Consider the following 12,418-nt stretch of genomic DNA (forward strand, 5'->3'; position numbering starts at 1 on the left):
ATGATTCAGCTTATTAATTACAAAGAACCCGGAAGAATTCCTGTGTTTCTGAACACGCGCCATGTTCAGGTGCACAGAGCAGTTTAATAGGTTCTTCCATGACATGGTATTCCTATTACAAAATAAATAACGACCAAAAACAATGATAACATTGTAACAAAGCATTTATTAATACTAATAATATCAACAATAATAATAATATTAATCTCATTTGCCAATAATGACACGAACGTGTAATACCTGCCCTGGTCCAAGCAGACCTGGGCTTGGTGAAAGGTAAATGAATGCTAAAGCAGCAGAGCAGGCAGGTATGCTACAAAGTAGTTAACAAAAACGACATCAAACAGGCACGCAGCATGGTGCGGTATTTCTATGCAGCATGGTGTGGTATTTCTATGCAGCATGGTGTGGTATTTCTATGCAGCATGGTGTGGTATTTATGTGCAGCATGGTTTGGTATTTATATGCAGCATAGTGTGGTATTTCTATGCAGCATGGTGTGGTATTTCTATGCAGCATGGTGTGGTATTTCTATGCAGCATGGTGTGGTATTTCTATGCAGCATGGTGTGGTATTTATGTGCAGCATGGTTTGGTATTTATATGCAGCATAGTGTGGTATTTCTATGCAGCACAGTGTGGTATTTCAATGCAGCAAGGTGTGGTATTTCTATGCAGCAAGGTGTGGTATTTCTATGCAGCATGGTGTGGTATCTTTATGCAACATGGTGTGGTATTTCTATGCAGCATGGTGTGCTATTTATATGTAGCATGGTGTGGTATTTCTATGCAGCATAGTGTGGTATTTCAATGCAGCAAGATGTGGTATTTATATGCAGCATGGTGAGGTATTTTTATGCAGCGAGGTGTGGTGCTTCGATGCAGCATAGTTTGGTATTTCTAAGGAGCATGGTGTGGTATTTATATGCAGCATGGTGAGGTATTTTTATGCAGCATGGTGTGGTGCTTCGATGCAGCAGAGTGTGGTATTTCTATGGAGCATGGTGTGGTATTTATATGCAGCAAGGTGTGGTATTTATATGCAGCATGGTGTGGTATTTATATGCAGCATAGTGTGGTGTTTCTATGGCCCATTGACTCTAGCTGATGACAGTGCAGCAGAGGAAGGAAACGAAGTTAAAGAACTCACTTGACATGTGATCCTGGCCTTGCTGATTAGGACATACACCATGAGATATCTAGATTTGATCGACGTAATTACATAACAAAGGTCCAACAGTTGCACCCGTCCATCATTTGGGCCAATTGGCGACCTCCATGTTATCAAGTGCATGATTATTAAACCTCATTATACAAGACAAGAGATCTACGCAGCAGGTAGCCCGATAATTACTAACACCATAATACGGATTTATTTACTGTGAGAGATGTCCGTCTTTACCCTTTACCCGATTCAATCGTTTGCCCGATTCAAACCTTTACCTGATTCAACCATTTACCGGATAAGAAACCTTTACCCTTTTCAAACATTTACCGGATTCGAACCATTGACCGATTCAAACGTTTACCAGATTCGAACCTTTACCCTATTCAAACGTTTACCAGATTCGATCCTTTACCCTATTCAAACGTTTACCGCATTCGAACCATTGACTGATTCAGGCCTTTACAGGATTCGAACCATTATCCGATTACCATAGTCCATAATTAACCTATTTACGCATCCGCATCTGCCTTTTGTACAAATAAATCCACAACACCCTCCATTTTGTAATGGTACAACCCTAACTTTGAATCGGGTAAAGGGGTAAAGGATGAAGTGTAAAGGATGAAGGATATAGGGTAAAGGATAAAGGGTAAAGGGTAAAGGGCAAAGGGTAAAGGATGTTAACTTCACGGACATCTGTGCGGGGTGATAGAAATAGGAATTAGGAAAAAAGAATTGAAAACAAATAGATAGTTTTCGTGGAGTTAAAAAAAAAAGCGCTCAACAGTGCCGAAGCTTTTTAAAATTAATGACAGTTATATACAAGTACACAATCGCATAAATAAATACAAAACAATCACCAGACATTTGAACACAAATAAATCAAACAATTCCGGAAGTGTACGAAGTTGGTAGTACGGCTTCGTCTCCTTCCTGTTCGGCATCACACTTAACGCAGAAACGGGTTGAACGCCTCCCTCCTCCTCCCCTCCTCCCTTCCCCACCCCTCCCCTCCCCTTACCCCCTCCACCTTCCCCCCATTCCCCTAACCCCTCCCCCCTCCCCCTTCCCCTCCAACCCCCCCCCTAATCCCTGCCCAGCAATGCCGGGTACTTCTGCTCGTAATTTATGAACAATACAAACAAATGGAGCATTTAAACGGTTTTTTGAGGGTGTAATTTGGCACCACATCCACTTCGCACCTGGTGCAGTCGCCACCTCTTCTCCGCCTCCCCCCCCTCCTCCTCCTCTTCCCCCCCTCCTCCTCCTCCTCCTCACCCCCTCCTCCTCCTCCTCCCTCTCGTCCTCCTCCTTCCTCTCTCCCCTCCTCCTCCCCCCCCCCCCCCCATCACGACACCACTGCTCGTGGGTTTTAACAGGAATGTGTAATTTGGTCAGGATGCCGGCGATAGCTTGCCCACTCTTCGTGAAGTACACCGTCTTCTGGGCTGGTACACAGAGTAAAGGGTTCAATAACCGATTGATGAGTGTAAACATCAAGTACCAGGAAGGGAGCAGATTGTGGTACGTACAAAATAGTCCATTACAGTTTGATTGTGGGAGGAAAAATTTACTCTTCACTTTTGTTCCAAGCAAACCACAGCTGTTCAGAGAAGTTCAATTCCCTTTGTTGGGCCTTTGCTCAGAACATCAGGTTTAAAATTTGTTTGAAATCATCGGAATAAGGAAAAAACAGCACTCGGTAGAACATACCGCCGCTACGTGGTGTTTACGTTTTCGATCCCACTGATAGGCAGCATCTGGATTCGGACCTGAACCAACATCGAATCTGCTTGTTGTTGTCAACCAACCAACTGATCCACCAAATTTTATCATACGCTGCCCCCAACCTTTTGAAATATCATGCCATAAATCTTATTTAGCACTATCTCAATGGTGAAGTCACTTAAATTAAAAGAAAAAATCTCGTATCCGGAACTTCACGAAAATCAAATAATTTATTCCTTGTCAAAAACCCAAAATGTCCACCAAATACGGCCGAATCTGTCCACAACAGTTTCGAGATATCCTGCTGGACAAAAAAATGGATATCCTGCTGAAAGGCCAGATCTGCATCTGGATCTTAACAAAAAGCTAATCAGCTTGTTTTTAATCATCGATCCAAATCGACCACCAAGTTTGTACTCATTTGTTCATACCTTCTCTAAATATCATGCTATATATTGTAGCATCAATGGCTCAACTAACATCAAGCATGTTGCAATGGGAAGTAAAAATCTCGCGATGGACCCAAAGGTTTTAATTTCTGTGGAGACGTTCCGAATGATGTCGATGTCGATTCTTTATTCTTTAGTATCCTGTCACGGTCACCATTAAAATGTCAAGTCATCGAGAAAACAGAGATTTCTAACATCTTACAAAATAAACGAAGCCGACTGCTCTTTCAGATAGCATGCATGGAGACATCGGTTCTTTCTCAATCTTCAAAGAGAAAAACAGGGTTGGAGAAAGTTCAAATCAGTGAAGGTTATACATCATAGTTATAAGTTCTATATTTTAAATCTTTTTAATACATATGTGTATATAGGTGTCGTATGAAAAGTCGTATCATATAAAAGTATACTATTTATGCAATATCAGGCTAACAAAGGACTATATATCTCTCGATTCATAATCGAGCTTACTTTGCTGCATGGTTGTAAACTACATTGCATCACAGCTTGAGCTGAATGCCTGCCTCGAACGCGAGCCTAAAGAATTGTTATTAATTTCATAGAATGCAGTTAACACGAATTAATATATGTATTCATTAAGTTTACGTGTTTACAATGGCCTACCTTCCTCGTCCTGGAGGTGGGGTTGCTATCTTTATAAAAAAAACTCTCTTCCTCACTCGCCCTGCACTGCCCTCTCTCCACCTCACCCCCAGGAATACCTTTGGCTACGGCTTCCACTTCGCTCCCACCTTGTGTTCATATGTGTGTTGTACTGTCCACCAAACAGTGATGACTCCATCTACATCTCGCTGTCTGATAATATGGACCAACTTCTATCTACCCATCCCAACTCTCTCTTCCTCATATGTGGTGATTTCAATTGTCACCATGCCAGTTGGCTGGGTGTGGGTACCTCTCTCACCAGCCATGGCTTTTCAGCAAAGGACTTCTGCGACTCACTGGGACTGACACAATCTGTCAATTTCCCGACCCGGATCTCAGTCAACGGAGCATCTTCTCTTCTGGACTTGGTTATGACTAACTTCCCTGAAAATGTCTCCTGCTCTTCTTCTGCTCCAATCGGCTCATCTGATCATGTGCTTGTTAAAGTGGACATCTCTCTGACCATTCTCAGAGAGCCTCCTCAGCGTCGACGAGTCTGGCATTTCACCCAGGCCAACTGGCACGGTCTTCAAGCAGCCATTAATCATCTGGACTGGTCTCCCATCTCTACCGGCTCTGCAATCAACTCATCCTGGAATTCTTCCAAAGTAAATTGCTCTCTCTCATGCACAGATTTATCCCATCTCATCTTCAGTTGTCATACCCTTCCCCCCATCCATGGTACACGGAATCTTGTGGTGAGGCTGTTGCCCAGAAACAACTTGCTTTCGTCTCCTGGAAAGTAAATCCAATGGAAGGAAATCTCATTTCCTTTCACAACGCCCGAAACAAGTGTGTGTCCACCCTCAGGAGAGCCAGGAACCAATATCTCTCCGTTCTCAAGACCGAACTCTCTTATCTGTCTCCCTCTTCCAAATCCTGGTGGCATCTGGTCAAATCTGTTTCTGATGTTTGTTCCCCCTCCATCCCCTCCCTCTCCTCAAACGGCTACACTGCTGACTCCGCACGTGAAAAAGCTGAATGCCTCAACTCTGTGTTTGCCTTTAAATCTTGTGTCCCAAACCCATCCCTCTCTGTACCCACCGTACCCGGTCATACCCAGCTGCTCCCGGACTCTGTGTCCTTTCCTCCTGACAAGGTGGAAAAGTTTCTGTCAACCAAACAGGTTGACACCCATATTACCACATGCAGCAACCATATTACAACATGCAGCAACCATATTACAACATACAGCAACCATATTACATCATACAACAACCATATTACAACATACATAACCATATTACAGCATACAACAACCATATTACAACATACAACAACCATATTACAACATACAACAACCATATTACAACATACAACAACCATATTACAACATACAACAACCATATTACAACATACAACAACTATATTACAACACACAACAACCATATTACAACATACAACAACCATATTACAACATGCAACAACCCATATTACAACATACAACAACCATATTACAACATACAACAACCATATTACAACATACAACAACCATGTTACAACATACAATAACCATATTACAACATACGACCCTCCATATACGCACCTCTTTCCATTTTCTTTCTTGCACCAGACCTGCACCTCCTCAGCACCCATCCCAACGAAGTAGTCTTCCTCTTTACCCCTCACCTTCCCGACTGCTCTCTCTTCGTTTTCTTTATCTCCCCTTCCTCATGATGAGTCTGATTTGTGCCCTTGTGTTGTGAATATAGGTAAGGAGTATAAACGATGTAGATCAGGACAACTCTGCTCTTTGTCCCTGTGCTTTGTCCATTTTTATGCCTCCGTCGACGAAGTCTTGTCTTGTCCGTCTGGCATTATGTTTTCAGGTTGTCCGTCTGGCTGTCCGTCCAGCTGTCCATCCATCTGTCTGTGATAGGTTTTCATTACCGCGATAACTTGAGAACGGCTGAAGGGATCTTAATCAAACTTGATTTCTGGTATGTATAATAACGTATCGATGAACTGATTAGATTTTGGCGCAATGAGGTCAAAGGCCAGAGGTCATGTTAGGTAAAAATTTATGTTGCCGCGATAACTTGTGAACCAGTGATGGGATTCTGACCAAAGTTGGTACAAGTATGTGTTATGATGCAAAGATTAACTTATTTGATTTTTGGGGTCAAGAGGTCAAAGGTCAAAGTCTGTAATAGATTTATCACTTGAGAACTGCTGAAGGGATCTAATTAAAACTTGGTACAGGTATGTATCATGTAAAGATCAACTGATTATATTTTGGGGTCAAGAGTTCAAAGGTCAAATGTCAGATGTCCCTTGACGTAAAAAAATTATACTACCAGGCTAACTTCTCAAACACTCATGGGATTTTCAACAAACTTTGTATAATTATAGTATGATGCAAAGATAAACTGGTTTGATTTTGGGGTCAAGTGGTCATAGATCAGAGGTCATGTTAAGTTACAATTATTTCATTACCGCGATAACTTTAGAACGGCTTAAGGGATCCATGTCAAACTTGGTACAGGTATGCATGATGATGCAAAGATGAACTGATTGGAATTATAGCATCAAGAGTTCAGAGTTCTGAGGTCATGTTAGGTAAAAATGTGATAACTTGAGAATAGCTGAAGGGATTTAAATCAAACTTTGTACATGTATGTATAATGATGTAATATTTTGGGCGGAGGCATATCGGTTGACGTCGTTATGTGAAAGAGTGTCTTTCTAGTATTCTAGTTAATCCCTTATGCATTATTGATCCCTTGTCCATTTTGATTCTGCTTGGACCATTGAATGGCTTTTGTTGGTGATATCCTCCCCCCTGGTCCCCTCATCCATATAAATTAAGCACTTCATTGTTGATTGTTCTCCCGATCTCTCGGTGCCGGTCCTTTCTTCTGTTGGTCTAGCACAGTCCGCCTGTGGTGTTAGTCTGGGAGGTTTTGTACCACAACTAATTAATTGGCTCCAGTCCATATCCGATGTGCACTGGCAGTTTTTGCAAAGCTGCATCTCATGAAGATTTAAAAGATAAGAGCAGTGCATATCGAGGGTGCGAGATCCGGTTGGAAAATGACGTGACCCAAATGTAAACATTAATTGGACTGAGGACCCCAGGGAACCTGGTAGATTGATTGGCACTGCTCAGGTCATGGAGTTATCCGTGCCCGATTGACTCAGGCCCAGTCGGCCGGGGGGTGGGAGGGAACCGAGGCTTCCCCTTTTAGCAATCCCCGGAATTTGTGGCTGCAATAATATACATGTATACAGTCATGTGAAAAAGTAAGTACACCCCATGTAAAGTTTTGACTTTTTCAACATATTTCAACATACAGCTATTTGATCTTCATTTCAACAATATTGATAGATAAAGGTGATATAATATAACAAATATCATGAAACATTGACATTTTGTCGTCCATTGTATAATTTAAATAAACATAAATGCATATTTCGCATGTGGAAAAAGTGAGTACACCCCGGCATTTATCACTACTTCAAATGCCTAAAATTAGAATCAGGTGCACCAGCTCAGGTGCAAATGATTAGAACATCGTTAGAGAGAATCTTGGAGGAAACTGTCTTATTTAAACCTCAGACATTTAGTTTGGTTTGCTCTTTGTTTTTGAAGTGTGCAGCGTCACCATGCCTCGATCAAAAGAGCTCTCTGAGACCTTCAGAAAGAAGGTTATAGATGCCTACGAGTCTGGGAAGGGATTTAAAAAGATCTCCAAACAATTTGAAATCAATCATTCGACTGTCTGGAAGATCATCTACAAGTGGAGAAGATTCCAAACAACTGCCAACTTGTTCAGGCCAGGCCGCCCCAGCAAGTTCAGCCCGAGAGCAGACCGCAAGACGCTGAAAGAAGTCTCGAAGAACCCCAGAATGTCATCACGGGACCTACAGGTAGCTCGTGCCACTGTTGATGTCAAAGTGCACGAGTCTACCATTAGAAAGAGGCTGCACAAATTTTATCTACATGGGAGGTGTGCCAGGAGGAACCCTTTGCTGTCCAGAAAGAACATCAGGGCCAGACTAAAGTTTGCCCATGAACACCTCGGCAAAGACCAGCACTTCTGGAACAATATGCTCTGGACAGATGAGTCAAAGGTATAGCTATTTGGCCACAGCACCAGAAGACATGTTTGGTGAAAACCAAAGACAGCATTTGACCACAAGAACCTGATACCAGCTGTAAAGCATGGTGGTGGAAATATTACGGTTTGGGCCAGCTTTGCCACATCAGGGCCTGGGCAGCTCACCATCATAGAATCCACTATGACTTATTCATTGTACCAGAGGGTGCTTGAGGATAATGTGAGGCTATCTGTCGGAAAGTTGAAGTTCAACCGAAGATGGTTGGTTGAAGGAGGTTGTTTCTGCCAAAGGGGGCAATACCACCTATTAGAGCCAAGGGTGTACTTACTTTTTCCACATGCGAAATTTGCATTTATGTTCATATAAATTATACAATGGACTACAAAATGTAAATGTTTCATGATATTTGTTATATTATATCACCTTTATCTATCAATATTGTTGAAATGAAGATCAAATAGCTGTATGTTGAAATATGTTGAAAAAGTCAAAACTTTACATCGGGTGTACTTATTTTTCACGTGACTGTATACTTGCTCTTTATGTCCTTTACAATTTTCTCATTAATATCAATCTCCATTTGCAGATTTCAATTCAACCCTGTTTCACGCTCTTCTCTCACCCCAAGGAAATGGCTTCTTCTTCCTCCTCCTTCTTCTTCTTTTGATATTGGAGTTATTTTGAATGAACTCACATGCCCAGTGTGCTTTGAACTCTGCAAGGAGCCCATTTGTTTGCCATGCGGCCACTCGTTTTGTCGTGTGTGTATAGAGAAATCCTGGGAGAACAGGGAAGAAGACACAGGTTATGTTTGTCCAAATTGCCTTGAGGATTTTCCACAAAAACCAAAGCTCAAGAAGAATGTGATCGTTGCCAACTTGGTCGAAAATATGAAGTTGAAAGAGGGAAAGGTTGGATTGGAGGTTGAGGTTCAAGATGCAGAACATGGTGATGTGAATGTTAAGGAAGGAATCAAATCAGGGGGCAGTGAGAGTTACTGTGAGCTTTGTAATGGAGAGGCAGCCAAGAGGTGTGTGCCTTGTGAGATCCTCTGCTGTGACAAACACCTGAAGCCTCATCAACAGAAAGGGCACAAACTCGTGGATCCGGGAGTGAAGATTGAGTAACTAAGATGCATTGAGCACGGAAAACCAATCCTACTCTATTGTAAGGATGATGAGAGCTTGATGTGCGTCACGTGCACAGGTGGAGAACATCAGGACCACAAAATTGCTGGTGTGGAGATTGCTCATGCTGAACTGAGGGTGAGTAAATCGGTGAAAATGGTTATTGTTAGTATTATATCCATATTATTTTTGGTTATTTCTCTGAAATAAGCTCATATAATAGGTCTCAATGTCCGGCCATCCATCCATATATACGTGTCCGTCCATCCGTTAACATTTGACAAAAAAAATCTTATTCTCACAAACTACCTGACCAATTATGGAATCAAATTTGGAATGATTCATCAGGCCAGTAATGTCTCATGGGGTTGTGCTCCTCATCCAAATCCACCCCCTACTGAAAAGAGGTGTTTTTTCCTCAGTTGAACACGAGGTTATATGGAGGTCATGTCGCTGATCAGATTTCTCTCTTCTATATAATTACCATCGCCAGGGGAGAGGGTATTGCATTTGAGTCTGTCTGTTTGTTTGTTTGTTTGTTTGTCTGCACAGAATAAAAGATTTTTTTCTGCAACCATTGCTCCGATTGACAGGAAATTTTCACTGCAGGTGCGCATCCTCCTGTAGAATTTTTCAATGATAATTATGATGTCTTCTCCAGGAGTGAAGATGGAAGAAATGTCTGGGTATGGGTGAAGGTCAAGTGGTACGGGCACCATCTTGGAAAAACCGAAAAACTTTGCACCTCGATATCTCTGAAAGCGCTGCGTAGAAAAAATTGAGACATTTGTCATTTTAAAGAACTCTCCATGGGGAATAAAATATGTTAATGATGATGTCATACGTGCCTCCATTATGATGTCATAATTCGACAAGTACAAAACTTTATCCGATCAAGATGAAATTTCTTGAGCATCATCTAGGGATAAATTTGTGGAGAAAAAAATTTATTACGTCATCGGTCGCATGGTTTGGCCGCCATATTTGTTTGAACACAAAGCCTTATAAACCACTACAATCCCTTTTTCACCGAAACAGGCAAACAGATTGAGGCAAAACATGACATGCATGATTGTATACCCATGACAAACAAAACGTTATGTGACCATGACGTCATAGGTCACATGGTTTGGCGGCTATGATTTTTTGAAGAATAAAACTGTAAAAAGCCACTCCTCCAGAATGGCTGAACAGATCGAACAGAAACTTCAAACATATATTCCCTTGCGTATACCCTGCTGCCCTTGAATAATTCATATGTCACATGGTTTGGTGGCCATATTTGATTGAGTAAAAATATTTTTAAAGTTCTACCTCTTAAACCGCTTCATTGATTGATGTGAAACTTCAAAATAATGACGTAGTCGCAAAGCAGAACACATGTTTAAAATTTCAATATGATTGGTCTTACGGTCTGGCAGCCAGAAGTTATTGTTTGAAGAAGAAGAAGCACCACTTTGTTATCTTTTCCAGCGATGTGAGCTTTCAATATATCTATTAATTACGTACTGTTTGAAGTCAGTGGCATCCTGTCTATTAATTATGTAATATCGGAATGTACCTTTCGACACTTTGGACTGCTGAGACCCATTGGACCTTTGAAGAACCTTTAAGTCCCCATCAAGACCACCAAGACCCCAACATACCCTGAAGCTCCTCAAATACCATGAAGAACCAGAGGACCCCAAGGACCCAAAAGACCCCGAGGAACGACAAAGACCCAAAATACCCTGAAGACTCTGACGATCCAAAAGACCCCAATGACACAAAAGACCAAATAGACCCCAAGGACCCAAAAGAGCCACAGGACCCTGATGACCCAAAAGACTCCGTGGATGCGAAAGACACTGGGATCTCTAATGACCGAGGACAGCCTCATTAAAAAATATATATTCAAAATACAATACTGAATTCAGTTTTGTAAAGAGGATGTCATGTGTCATGCGTGTCTGATGAAAGTGTGGTTGTACAAAATATTGAAAGAATGTACAAAAACACCCCACAAAATACACCTCGCAAACACATCTTGGCGAGGGTCTGCGATCTCTGATTGCTCTTTGTTGTTTTAATGTCGCCTTTTTCACCTTCCATATGTAGAGTGGGGCATGGGGATATAACCGTCAGTCCCCAATGGGGCTAGTTTTATATGACGAAGGCTCGTGTAGAGGTCTGAATATTTTTAACTTTCCGATTGACAATTATCCATTTCTGTGCAGCTTGTTACGTCATCGTAGCGGAATATTCCTCATAAACGTGAGATTTCTGGGAATGAGTTTATCATCAGAATTATTTATCATGTGCTGTTGTTGATCATTCACCTGTACAAGACGTGAGGGGAAATGAATAAGTTTTTTTCAGGTGACCATCTGATAAAAGGTGAAATTGTTGATTTGTTGATGTGACAAGGGTTCTAAGTTCACCAAAATAAGTTTGTTTTGGAATAAGGAAGAATGTTTATGGCCTGATCTACTTACAATCCTCTGAATTAAACCCGAATGAAGGTTAAATAAAGATTCGTCATCACAGAATTTTCATTTAAAAAGGTGTGTTTAAATAAAGCAGAGAGATGTCGGTAAGTCGTTTCCTGCACCCCAACTATAAAACTTACGGAACTAACTATCTTTGGAATATTTCAAATCAATACAAATCAACTTTTCCTGATCGCCAGCTCCCTGAACGGATCACAAATTAACGCTCTGACTTACAGAGGTCACTGAATCAGTGACACACCTGCACCCCCAGCAAATGGTAAAACCTGCAGAAATGTGCTCCATATAAAAGAAGAAGAAGAAGAAGAATTCATTTTGAATAACCTTATACACTCTATACCTTTCATGGTCTTTCCCCTATATTACAAGACCCTGTGTATCATATCTTGGACAAACCACTTCGGTATTCAAACCCAGGTAACAGGTGATCCATCTATCATCCAGACCTCAATTGAGGGGATCTTCATCTTCTTCCCAATCTGAAAAATTCCTTGGATTAAATTCGTATTTTTATATCAAATCAGCGTATAATATAAAAATCCCATTAAAACCACATCCTGAAAACAGTTCAATCCCAGAGAAAACTTTCTAAATGGTTCGATCTTTGTAGTTGGACATTTTAGGTTTTCAAACGTTTTCCAGCAATTTAAATTACAAAATATATCGATCTTTACCTTCATACCAACATGTCACGATGAAGTCATGTAATGTCAGTGCAGCTGCCCCTGATATA

This window comes from Myxine glutinosa, chromosome 1, assembly GCF_964187855.1.
Source record: "Myxine glutinosa chromosome 1, kmMyxGlut1.1, whole genome shotgun sequence".
NCBI lineage: Eukaryota > Metazoa > Chordata > Myxini > Myxiniformes > Myxinidae > Myxine > Myxine glutinosa.